Raw genomic sequence first — 12,364 nt, 5'->3', positions numbered from 1 at the left:
CATAGAGGACTAAAATACTTGTTTTTATACTTTAGAGAAGCTGGAGCCTGATAACTGTTTTTGCTTTTTTTGCTGGTGGTGGAAGAAGTACTCATGCCTTTAACTTCTCTGTTAAAAAACAACAACTCTACGATGACTTGTTACAAGTAAAAGTCCTGCATATAAAATTGTACTTAAAATGCAAAATCATAATTTGCAAAGTAACTAGTAACTTTAGCTTTCAGTTAAATATAGCGGAGTAAAAGATACAACATTTCCCTCTGATATGTAGAGGAGTAGAAGTATAACGTTCAAATACTCAAAGTACAAGCAGCTCAATATTCAAAAATAAATGTACTTAGTTACTTTCCACCACTGATATCAGGAGCTGTCTAAGAAAAAACATCTCTGTATTCCTTCTTATCCAGTGAGTAGTAAACCTTCTAATTTAGGCCTGGCTTCAAAACTGCTGAAAATGTGAAATTTGCAAAGCATTTAGAGTCACATTTTGTACTCATGACGGAAGATAGGAAGTTTCTGTAATACAGGCCTAGCAGTCTATTATTGCACTTGCCTTCCACATACCTGTCATTGCTGAGCGAACCTTGTCCTAGACTCTGCGTTACCATGGTGCCCTTAACAGAGGGTGTGTCTGCAGAGTAGGTGTGCCATGAAAGTGTACCTGCACCAACAACATCTGTCTGTATCTTAAAGTAACCTGAATTATTACATTTCCAGTACAAAAAGAAGAAAATTTCTCCCTGTCTCTTCAAGAAAAAAAAACATGAATTTATAGACAATATGCAAGTACTCCAGACAAGCAAGAAAGACAATGCACCCCGTCATCTACTGGGATTGATGACAAGGATAGGTGGTGCAGTTACCACGAAGAGCCACTAGACACATTGACAAGCTGGGCATGTGGCACCAATCGCCAATCCATGGTGTTTTGGCAAATGTGGTTCATCGTGTAAGCTATTGCGTTTATAACTGAAGCTCTGACATACGCCATGCACTCTAGTAATGAACAAATGACTAAATATGTGTTTTAAGATTTAAGTAAATAAAGAGCAGAAATGTAGAAAATAAGTCACACAAAACAGATGTCTTGGAGAACAGAGAAGTCAACAGACCTGCTTGTGTATTGCTACAGCAGCCTGAGCTTACAGGCCTTTAAGAAGTGCCCCCGTGAAAATTACAAAATAGATGAGGGGATAATTTTTAACAACCTGTTTTAGTTGTAAGAATGAAAAATTAAGTCATACAGAGTGTGCTATTTAATCGTTACGAGCACAAATGCAAGGCGCGCCGAGGGTCTAGCACAATGTCTAGTTAAAGCACATCTGAGTGGACAAAGACCCAGCGTCAAATCTAGAAAGTGAGACGCCTAAACTACTAATTTGGTCCCAACTTTTACGACTGTTCGTGATCACAATTTTCGTGAGAAAACACAACAAAAAAGAGAGAGTTTAAACAGCGCTTGAGTGGGCAAAGTAGCCTGTCCAACTTACACAGTTCATTTGCGGTTAGGCTTACCTTAGTGTTCACTCCAGTGAGAATGAGCAAACGGCGACACACTCAACACGCCAAAATCACACCCCGCGTGCCAAACAATAAGTTACTAAGCCCGCGTAAAAGCGACAGAAAATAACGTTTAAATCCACCTATCCTTAGGTTTCACAAATTTTCTTTCTTTTAAAACATGGACTGGTCATGTACTGCTCGACCTATCCTCGCTTGTTTTTCTGTCGCAGGCTGACTGCCTCCACATCAATCACTCCTATCAAGCTAGTCCGGATGTGCAACCGACTTCCGTTTTCAAGTTTCAAAATAAAACTGCATTTGGGTGAACGGTAGCTGTCAGAATGTGAAAATGTCTCAGTGGTGTCACTGATTACTTGAGTTATCATACTTCCGTACCACAATTGAATAAAGTCCAGCAAATAAAAGTACAGTGATTAAAATATAGTACAATAATTACAGTAAAATTAACAAATAAAATACATAATACATAGTAGAACTAGAAAAATAAAACTTTGGGTATTAATAAAACCCTTTTTTAAAAACATACGTTTTAAGAAGTGATTCTGCAAGAATACCCCTTTTTAGTGTTATATCATTATATATTACATTATTGGATTATTCTTACAGATGCAGATGAAGTATAGTTTTTATGAATATTCATATTCGGTTCTTAAGTTATAGCAAAACAAGCATACACAATCAGTCTTTATCTTAGCTAAGTGTCATATAGATAAATGTAAATTCACCCTCAAAAAGGATTCTTTTTCTGTTCTGTTCTGTTCTGTATTTAAAGACTATTAAATCTCGCACTTAAGCTGTAAAGACTGTACATTAGTTTGTTTCTTAATGTCTATACTTATCCTCTATTATTTTAATTGTATTGTTTTGTGTTCATTTATTATTATAAATATATTTTCGTACCTACTTATATTCTATTTTCTCTGTACTGTGTTGTTACTCACTCCTGGCATTTAGTTACCATTCAACGAAGTTATCGAAGAGAAAATTAAAAACCTTTATTTTGAAGGAAAATCACTAAGTTTCCGGTGTGATCCTGCTGTCTTCGGTTAGCGTGATCGCCGGTCCCGCTGGTTACGTCACCAACGCAGGGACTAGAACAGGACAACGCCAGAGGAAAGGGACAAACTCTGGGGGACTACATCCCCGCTGATGACAACGGGGAGTTTACAGCCTTTACAGCATTGATGTCTTCATCTTGCTCTAACAGTTTTATAAAACCGTGTTTGTTTTGAAGAGTCTTGTGAGCTCATAAATGCCACCCCACCTCAACAAATTCTTCCCATTCAAGAATTCAACAGTGACATAAAGTTAATTTATCTACAGACAATTTATTCTTTCTACACTTATATCTCTCACCAAATGACAGAAATGTTGACACTCTACAGACCAAAAAAGGAAAAAAAAATATCATAAATTATACATAAACATTCATATTATATTGTAAAATGTATTCATTCAGATACTAAATGGACCTCAGGGTGGCTGTTTTCTCAACTGCTGTTTCCTGCGTCACGAATGAACTTTAAAACTAAAAAAATATATATATATGGACCAAGTAATAGTTGCCAACACAAAGCAGTCTGGTTCTAACCAGATACTCCAGTCCACGTGATGTAATTATGAGAGTGAAATAAGATAAAATCAACTTTAATCTTCCCACAAAGTAAAATAAAAGAATCAGCATCAGAATCAGAAATACTTTATTGATCCTCGGGGGAAATTATGCAGTTACAGGTGCTCCCATTCAAGAGTAGAAAGTAGCATACATTTAGAAATGAGAGTATGTACAACAATAACATATATAAAATATATATAATATAAAATATACACATTTACAATATTTAAGTGTAAAATGAAAGTAAAGAAAATATACAATAACAATGTATATGTATGTATATATATATATATGTATTGCACTGGTGAAATTTAAAGAATAAATAATGAAGTAGTTTATGACAGGTGAAATAGGTCCAGAATCAGTCTGTTCATTCTGAGTGTCTGACACTCAGAGGGAGGAGTTGAACAGTTTGAATGATTTCCTGTGGCACTCTGTTGTGCATTGGAGTGAGTCTCCCACTGAATGTGCTCTTGTGCCTGACCAGTATATTATGGAGAGGATGTGAGACATTGTCCGAGATGACCCGTAGTTTGGACAGCATCCTCCTCTCTGACACCACCGTCAGAGAGTCCAGCTCCACCCCAACAACATCACTGGCCTTGCGGATCAGTTTATTGAGTCTGTTGGAGTCCACCACCCTCAGCCTGCTGCCCCAGCATACGAAAGCATAGAGGATAGCACTGGCCACCACAGACTCATAAAACATCCTCAGCATAGTCCGGCAGATGTTGAAGGACCTCAGTCGCCTCAGAAAATAGAGACGGCTCTGACCCTTCTTGTAGAGGGCGTTAGTGTTCTTCGCCCAGTCCAGTTTATTGTCAATGTGGACTCCCAGGTACTTGTAATCCTCTACAATGTCCACACTGACCCCAAAGTGTCACAACTGCAAGTGGATACAGTAGATTTACATATATTGTGAAAACATGTTAAATAATCAGGTCTTATATTTAACAATTCTGAGGGTTTATCACCAGATAAAAAATTAAGTTTAGCATGAGTGGGATCAGTCCCCTCCTTGTTCTCATATTTGTCAGTAAGCTGATCTACATTGTAGGTTATTATTATGGTACCACTGATTAGCTCTACATGTGTCCTGAAAAGATGAGTGTTGGATGAGGAAACCTCGAGCTTGTAGCTAGTGACAGTGAGTCACTGGTTACCAGTTAACAGGTTATATTTGTACATGTTGGTAAAAATGAGTCAGTCCTATTTTGGTAGTTCAGTTAGGACAGGTACGCACTCACTTGTTCCTTATTCCACAGTGCCTCCATGTGTCTGATCTTTATTCCTACACTGGAAAGGCAAGTAATGAAATGTACATACATATACATATTTGACGCTCATCTGAGATTTGGGGATGTGGAACTGAAAATGACATGCCTGAGGGCCAAACAATACTTTTATTAAGTTAAATTCAAGCATAATCATATCAAACAAAATGTTTCTTGTACAGAGATTTGGTTCTTGAAGTGTTTAATTTGCTATCACAAGGGGGCAGAGTGTCCCTGGCAGAAAAGATAAACACTGTCTCCATCATCATTTGTGCATGTCACGCATACCAACATTTACCGGGTCATTACTGTAGTGTCAGGATATTAAAATAACCAACCCACTGGTGAACACCCGCACCCAACTCCCCACTCTCCTTCTACATGGTCTGTGATGCACATACTGGAACAAATAAATTTAATTAGAAAGCAAATTAGGCAGTACAAGCATATGCTTATTTGTTGAAGTTTAACGTTTACATGTTTTAACACAGCTGACACAGGGATAATTGGAAAGAGCTGAGGTGTATGTTTACACTACATACACAGTTGGTATTATTAGATTTCCTGGTTGAATTTAATTTAACATAAGATCCTTCAGACATCTGGTGGTCTGTGACGGCTGTACGGAGGATTCATATCTGCTGTAAAAGTGCAAAATTATTGGGATGGTTTGTCTTTCATGCCCCTCCTCTCTTAAGCCCAAGGAGAGCTCGACTTATTAATCGAGGCTGAGTAACCCTTGTCAACACTTCATCTGCCACTGCTATAACCAGGATGTCTTCCATTTTAGATCCACGCCCTTCATATTCTCACCAGATCACCCCACTGAGTGACTGCTGAGAGTCCTGCAGCTGAGCAGAGCTACAGTTACCACGCTGATGAAACTATGTTTATTCTGGCTGAAAGGCGCCCGTCTTTAAGTCCACCTGATTGGGAGTGATGATGTACGTGATGAACCAGCGGCTCCTGTGTTATGTTTGCTACTCTGTGGCCTCCAGGCTCGGTGAAATGTGAATCACGTGATGAAATGTATGCTTATATGTGTTTTTTTTGTTGTGGCTGTGTTATCATGCATGCCATCTCCAAACCGTCCTACAGTGTGAAAAAAATATTTCAGAGGATACTAAGACATGACAGTGTGACAATGAGCCAGCATGCACAATAGACCTATTTCACAGCAAAAAGTTTTACTTGTCATAGCAGGAAAAACACCATTAATAACGATGGCTCTGTTCCTTTTGAATGTATGAATAAGCCATGACAGAGTCGCCAAGCTTTGAAGCCAATTTGACATAGTGGCCATATCTAAATGGAGTGCGGCCCAATTGATATTATTAATTACACCTGTGGTTTTCCACAGGTCTATACCAGGACCCTGAAACTGAGGCAGCTAAATGGAATTCAGCCATCATTCCTTTTATTTTTTACACCTGTGCTTTTCCTACAGTGACATGTGAAAAGGGCCCATCATGGCGTTAATGATGCACATACTGAAGAGTGTTTGAACTATGATGTGATCACTTAGCTTAGAAAACAGAAAATGCGTGAATACATTGTCAGCAATTATGAATCTTTGAACTGAACGAAATGATTCAAATCAGCAAACTCATTTGTAATTTCAACCTCCAGTGCTGCTTTGTGGGACACACTTGGAAACCTGATTCCTTTTTTAAAAGTAAAACAAGGTATTTTGCTGTCAGAATAGCCAAATAACTAAAAGCCTAGCTGCATTACAAAGTGGGGACCGTTGGGCACAGTTGGCCCCCAGCTGCCACCACAGCACCAGTCTCGATCCTCAACCAGCCCGCAGATCTTTTGGATCTATATTCCAGGACACGGGGCTTGGTTCTCGCTGCCACCATGACAGCTGTCCTTGTTTTGCAGCAGACAGAATTAGTAAGATAAACGCAGCCAGAGACAGAGGGGCCCAGTGGTCGTCCAGATAAGTGAGGTCAGATGAGACTGCAGCACCCTCTTAGTAAACGGGAACATGCAAGAAACAACCAAGTTATTAAGGCTGGGACTTCTCACTTAAACTAATATAGAAGAGTTGGATTTTATACTGAGGCATCATCAGAAGGGGAGAAGAAGGTTGTTAACCTTTTGCAAAGGAACAAATCCCCAAAATGTCCATGTACTCCCACCCAGTTTATGTTCGCCTTGCCTCATTGGTGAGTGTGAAACAGAACTTTTCTTAAATGAAGGAAGTAACATGATAATGTTGTTAACAGATCCAAGTTGGGAAATTATTTTTCCACATTAAAATATTAATTTATAAGAATATTTTCTCCATATTAATCACAGAAATGTCACAGTAACAGATGCAGATGATTACAGAGGAAAGCAGATGATAGTAATTATGTGTGCTGTGGAGTCAGGTTGACTGTTTGTGTGATTGTATGTGTGAAAGGCAGAAGGAACAAAGAGGCAAACTTCAGCATCTAAATAAAGTGACTGCCAGGGTCGAAACATCCCACCAATCTCTGCAGGGATTTAGCGGCCTGGGAACACAGCACCAGGCTAAATGACTGAAGATTTGCTGTGTCATATATATAGACCCACACCACTGCTGTGGCACCCAGCAAAGAAAGAGTGAAAATGAGCACAGGAGGCTTTTAATCATGGTCATAAATCGAATGTCAGGGGACAAAGCAACCACACTGACCAGAGAAATGTGACAGGTGTTTTAGTGTGGGGAAAAAAAGAAATACTGTTGTTTCACAAATTTTAACTTCATGAGTCATTTCAAAAGTTTTGGGCGATTGTAAGAGTGTAATCACTTTTATTTATGTTTATCCTGGTTTTGTGATAGACTGGTGGGATGTCCCAGATTTTTCCCTGCCTGTCTGTCCTGATGCATGCTGGGATGGATGGATGTATGAATTAATGAGCAGGAGCCTCATAAAGCAAATCACCTGATCTCTTCCCATCTAAAGTATCTTCAGACAAGTAAACACAACAAACATCTTTTCTATAGTTTCATCTTTATTATTTGTTTTGCTCTAAATGATTACAAAATAATCAGATTCAAGTTTCAAATCATCCTGTTGGAGACTGTTGCTCACACGGTGGTAAGATACCATGAAAAGTGACTCCACTCATCTCTGTCTGACATCACAATGAATAATGGGACCTCAGGCTATACAGTCCATCTGTATGGGATAAATACATAAATAGCTCTGAATCCTTGACAGTCTAAAGATAAATGTTTGATGTAGCCTAAGCATGATTTCTAGCTTAATTTTACTTTTACTGTTTGGGACCTAATTCTAATTCTACACAATAACGTACACAAAATCCTGTGTTTAGGATGGAAGGATTGTAAGTTTGTAGCTGGCGAATGGACGAGGGAAGTCATCTCTTTTCCCAGGGCCCTCACCCCAATCTCAGGACAAAGGCCAGTATTACCTCGTATCTTATTCAATTAATACGGTTTGTTAGTGACAAGACTGTCCTCCTGATAGCAGAATAGGATTACTCAAGAACAATAAAGTCATAGACCTTACTGTAGCTGCATATGATGTACATTAGCAATAACAGAAGATAACATTATTCCAAAATGTAAGATAGTAAATAAATAAATCACTATATTGTGGTATAAAGAGGTGACTTTTATTTTATTTTATTTATTAAATTCACTTACCAGCATCTCTAAAGCTCACAAGTTAACATGTTATAGTATAGTTTTATAAGTGTAAAACTGACGTTATACTGTTTTACAGGTGCTTACGTTCGGGACTATTTCTTGACTGGGAGCAGTAGCTTCTTGAAGTCTCTCCCGCCCAAAAATCCTGCACATAACCACCCAAAACTGCAACTTCTCATTTTTACACATTGTTTTTTTGTTTTGTTTTTACGGTTTAAAACGAAATATATAATGTGCTAGTTAGTGAGCTTTACAGGTGCTGGTGGATGGATTTTGTTACTGTTGGACAGAGCCAGGCTAGCTGTTTCCCCCTGTATCCAGTCTTTGTGCTAACCTAAGCTAACCAGCTGCTAGCTGTAGCCTTATATTGAACGGACATACAGTATATGCTGTGAGGGTGGTAAATATCTTCTCATCTAACTCTCAGCAAGAAAGCTAATAAAATGTGAACTATTCCTTTTATGCTGGTAATCTAATCTAGAGAGTCTTCAACATCAGATCAAGGCTACGGTAGTCTTAAACAAATTCCTGCTGTACACTTGTTAAGCTGCAAGTATACCCTATTCCCACAGTGGGAGCCCAAAACGATTCTGTCCCTCTTCATCAGCTCTAATTGCTCATTTGAGACCTTCATTATGACGCTGCACGTTCTTTAAAGTCAGTTGCCGGGATCTGTTTCAGTCTGTATGACAGGCAGCACAGTGAAGTTCTTCCAGAGGATCATATTGGATCTTGGATGACCCAGAGAAATTCCAGTCCAATTGGTTGCTGTGGCATTAATGATTAACGGCCCACTAGTGATGATGGGGTCTGCCTGGCTTGACCTTTCCACATGGCTGTATTTGCAGCAGGAGTAAGCACCAGGCTTTAGCATCACGATAGCCTTGCTGTGCCCAGACAGCTGCACCTTTATCCCCTGGCCTTAGCAGCTGAGTTGGAGGCCCCGATCCAGAGCACAGAGTGGGGGAGGGACAACTGTGTGCGGAGTTGAAGACAGGCAAGAAGATGGGGGGCAAAGACTTAGGGCATGCTAGGGCAGTCCTGGGCAATGTTTCAGTTTGGCCCTTGAGGTATTAATTAGACCACATGTCTGCAGTTAAGTGAACTGAATTGAAATGATTGTCTCCCATGCCTGGGTTAAATACTTTAGCATTATTGTAATGTGTTCAATGTTGGCAATATGAGAGTAACACGGTGAACATATGTGGTTTGTATCTGTGCTGAAGGGGAAATCCCTTTGGTTTTTTAATGAAAGCACATTGGCTGCTATAATGAAAAGATGCCACATGTCTGTTAAGTGGAGTAATCAAATCAAATCTATTCAGTCTCATCCTCAGAACAAGCACAGCATCTTCTTCTGTCTTCTTTCTGACAAAATGTCATCTGACTTCAATTTCGCCCACTAGTCCAAATGACCCAGATTCCTGTTTGTCCCTGCTGCCCGTTTAGAGTGACATCCATAACAGCTTTGCTAAGCTATTATCTACATTCAAACAGAAATATTAAAATGTTCCCAGTGATGATATTTTAATTTTAAGTTGGCATTTGGAGCACCTGGCATACAAGAGCAGTAAAAAACATCATTTTAATATAAAAAAAACTTTTAAACTACTGTTATTTATTTATACCCAAGGCTTATTAAACAACACTAAGTGTTTACAGCCATGCTAGCAGCTCTGTGAGGCTGTACTTCAATACAATAGTGCTTTGTGCTAAATGCAACATACTAACATGTTCACAGTGGCAATGTTAACATGCTGATGACATTTAGCAGGTATACCATCTTACTTTAGCGTGTTATCATGCTAACAGGTGCGTATTAGCACTTACCAAAGAGTGAAGCTGAGGCTGATGGGAATATTGTTAGTTTTGCAGGTATTTAGTCATAAACATAAGTATTGGACAAATCAAAATTTTGACCTGATGTTGGCGCTAGATAAAAAAAATGATATGTTAATCCATTCAATAATTGTAGAGATATTTCACTCAAAACCACAAATGTGAACCAGTCAGGGGATCACCAATAGGACTCTAATGAAATATTTCAGTCTGGTCCAAAGTGGTGGATCAACCGGTCGCCATGCTGCTAGCGTGGCGAAAAAGAACTCTTTTTACACACAATACAACACATATAAACATAAATACATGCATACACATAGACACAGCACACACACAAACTGATAAAACGCTTTGTGGAGCACCAACCTGTTTATAGCAGTCTAAAAATAGAGCACTTGAATCTAGTGACGCATTTTCTCACTGGAGAGTGTCCAGGGACCACCGGGTCAGGAAAACCGGCTTCAGAGAGAGAGAGCGAGACGCTTGCTTTGGCACACACACACTTGCTTTGTAAACATCTTTTACCCATGCCAATAAAGCCTCTTTGAATTTGAATTGAATTGAATGGAATTGACAGACAGAGAGAGGGAGAAAGAGAGAGACTTGGGATAAGGAAAGAAAGAGTTGGGAAGAGCACAGGCTGATGGAGGGCATGTAGCAGCGTGAACAAGAGAGTGTGGGGTTGCAGAAAATAGTGCCACTATTTTCTTAGAAACCATGTGGGTGTCTGTCATTACCAGGCCTGGACACTGTACCCAACACGTAGGAGGTTGGGGATTAAATGCATATTCCCCTGTGAGGAGAAATATAGGGAGGTAGAGACAGATGAGACATATGAGTAGGGACAAATCTCACAGGACAACAGTCTTTCCCATTTGACGCTTAGCATCCTTTCCATCATGTATCAAAGGCCATAGGAATATTGTGGCATTATGTAACAGTGTGCGTGTGTGTGTGTGCAATATTATGATAATGATCATGATTATGATAATGATGACCACAGATATCTCTGATGTAAAGAAAACAACAGTTGAGAAGAATCATTTCTCCTCTCCAGGAAGCAGGATATGATAAAGCTGCTGTGGAAAAAAACAAAAATATTACAAATATGAAGTAAGATTTAAGTGAGTGTGTGAGAGAGTGAACAACTGAGTGACCTTAAAAGGCCACACGGTGGTCTCGGCTGAATGAGCAAGTGAAAGGGGGCCTTGGGGTTATCTCTGTGAAGCGCCGCTGTATTTATAGATCATCTCAAAAAAGATTGGCTGCCCTCTTGCTACCCCCCTCCTCCAGTTGCCCCTCCCCCATTTTCAATTAGCCCCTGATGGGTGGAGTAATGCAATCAGGAGTAACTACAGCTCACCCAGATCCTCCTCTCTCAGTCTGCCCTAGACTCCGCACAGGCACACACTCCTCAGACAGGAAGGTAAGACCCAGCTCTGTTCAACTGCTCCACTATCCATCCATTCACTCGCCCATCTTTCCACCCATTCATCCTTTCACTGGTCTTCATCCACCGCGTCTTCCATTCTCCAGCTGCTCACTGTGCTCTGGCATCCACCTATCTGCCTCCCCACCCACCTGCTCATGTTCTCCCTCTTTCAACCTGTACAGCACCTTCACTATTTAACCACCTATTCTATCTCCCCACCTTCTGTCCTCCTGTCTGTCTCAGAGACAGCCGGACGTCCTCTTTTATTAAATCCTTTTATCATCTATTTTTGTCCCAAAAAAATGCACAACCCCTGTTGACCCCTGAGCTCATTTCCACCCTTTTTTTCTTTCCCTTCTCATCAAGCTCACACTTCCCTTCAGAAAGACTGTGTTGATGAAGGTGTCAGTTTCTTTCTTGCTATTACACAGTAGTGTCTTCCATTTCGGCAAACTGGTCTGTTCTTCTGCTTTTTTGTGGCTTTACAGAATTTGACGCATTTCATAGCATTTTGATGTGATGCAATTCAGTATAAAATCGTGTAGTCACATTTTCAAAGTGCACAAAAATGTACCTGCTAATACAATATAATAACTAAGGGACCTGAGAGGTTCCTGAAAAGACCTCTAGAGGAATACGTACTGTATATATACAGTAGCTTGTAATTTTACAGTTGATGAAAGGGTTCAGGTTGAACTTGATTGCAGTTACTTTGAGTGTGAACTGTAATTCAGGATTCAATAGGAACATTTTCAATTTAGAGCTTAATTCGATTTAACATTTCATTCCATTATCCACTTACAATGCTATTATTAGTGGCTGTTGTTCGTACTTATTTAATTGACCGGGAATTCCTCCAGAACTGTTGCTTTGGAAGAGTAGAATATTTATGTAAGCAAGCTGTTTAGAGGTCTCACTGTCAGAGAAAGAACTGGTTTATTGTTTGGATTTCTTTAGATGGTTGGATAACATTTTAAAGACAGTCTTATGCACCTTTAAAACATCTGGATATATGAATAAAGACCTTTAGATTG

The 12,364-nt window shown here is 39.6% G+C and overlaps 1 protein-coding gene across 1 annotated transcript in view; it reads right to left on the bottom strand.

Moving 5' to 3' along the window:
• nck2a (NCK adaptor protein 2a) overlaps nt 1-1,705 on the bottom strand; it is a 32,080-nt gene extending 30,375 nt beyond the window's left edge. Inside the window, exon 1 of the mRNA XM_070914519.1 lies at nt 1,516-1,705. The gene's annotated coding sequence lies outside the window, so the exon portion shown is untranslated. The remainder of the gene's footprint in view (nt 1-1,515) is intronic.
• Between the last annotated feature and the right edge of the window lie 10,659 nt (nt 1,706-12,364).

This window comes from Enoplosus armatus, chromosome 11 (genome assembly GCF_043641665.1).
Source record: "Enoplosus armatus isolate fEnoArm2 chromosome 11, fEnoArm2.hap1, whole genome shotgun sequence".
Lineage (NCBI taxonomy): Eukaryota > Metazoa > Chordata > Actinopteri > Centrarchiformes > Enoplosidae > Enoplosus > Enoplosus armatus.
Note: the sequence above shows the minus strand (reverse complement) of the source record. Positions and strands in the feature narration are given on the sequence as shown.